The sequence below is a fragment of the Carlito syrichta genome, unplaced genomic scaffold (assembly GCF_000164805.1).
Source record: "Carlito syrichta isolate Samal-C Ts95f unplaced genomic scaffold, Tarsius_syrichta-2.0.1 Scaffold170050, whole genome shotgun sequence".
NCBI classification, from domain to species: domain Eukaryota; kingdom Metazoa; phylum Chordata; class Mammalia; order Primates; family Tarsiidae; genus Carlito; species Carlito syrichta.
Window position 1 is genome coordinate 143,274 of NW_007114146.1, and position 957 is coordinate 144,230.

The window sequence follows — 957 nt, forward strand, 5'->3', positions numbered from 1 at the left end:
TCTTCTGCGGCTTCATGGTGCTCAGGTCCTCAGGTGGCAGGGACACTCACAACACGGGTGAGGCCAGAAGTGAGACCCAGCCAGATGAGTACGGCAGAGCCTTGGGCAATTGACCCAGTGCCACGGAGCCATGGGAGGACACCACAGAGCTGGGGGAGGGGACCTGAGCACCACGAAGCCGCAGAAGAGGACACGAGTGCCACAGAGCCATGGGAGACGACCTGAGCACAGCGGGGTCAGTGGTCACCAGAGCTGCTGGACAGCAGGACCCACGAGTTGGAGGGCCCCAGTGTGTACGTCGCGCCCAGGGAGAGCGAGCTGTTGGGCTCCAGTGGTGTGACCTTGAGACCCTGCCGACGTCTCCAGGCAGCGGCTGCTGGGGCTGGAGGGTGACGCCCGGGACTAAGGTGGGGGGCTGGGGCGTTACTGAGGGTGCTAAGAGCAAGGATCGGGTACCGCGGCTTCTGTTACATATCATAACAGAAGCTGCTGTCGGTACAATCCAGGTTTATTCAGATTGCACCCGAGAGTGTGTGTGTGTGTGTGTGTGTGTGTCATACGTGGATTCAGGTGGCCGCTGCCACAATCAAGGTACAGACCCTCCATTCCATCAGCTTGGAGACCCTCACAGGCCCCTCTGTGGCCGTACCCATCTCCCTTCCTCTTGGCAGCCACTTACGTGTCCCCCATCTCTGTGATGCGTCATTTGGAAAATGCTGGACGGATGGAATCGTACACTGTGTCACTTCTTGAGACTGGCTTATTTATTTATTTATTTATTTGAGTCGTTGTCTCGCTCTTGCCACCCAGGCTGGAGTGCAGTGGCACGCTCATGGCTGCCGCAGCCGCAACTTGCTGGGCTCAGGCGATCCTTCCACCTCAGGAGATTGGCTTTTTAAAAATCCTGCCAAGCCGGGCTCGGTGGCTCAGCCTGTCATCCTGCGCCTTTGGGAGGCT

At 58.5% G+C, this 957-nt stretch overlaps 1 protein-coding gene across 1 annotated transcript in view; it reads left to right on the forward strand.

The window, feature by feature from the left end:
* Positions 1-957, forward strand: part of FBXW4 (F-box and WD repeat domain containing 4) — a 75,654-nt gene that overhangs the window by 63,235 nt on the left and 11,462 nt on the right. The gene's annotated exons all lie outside the window — the stretch shown is intronic.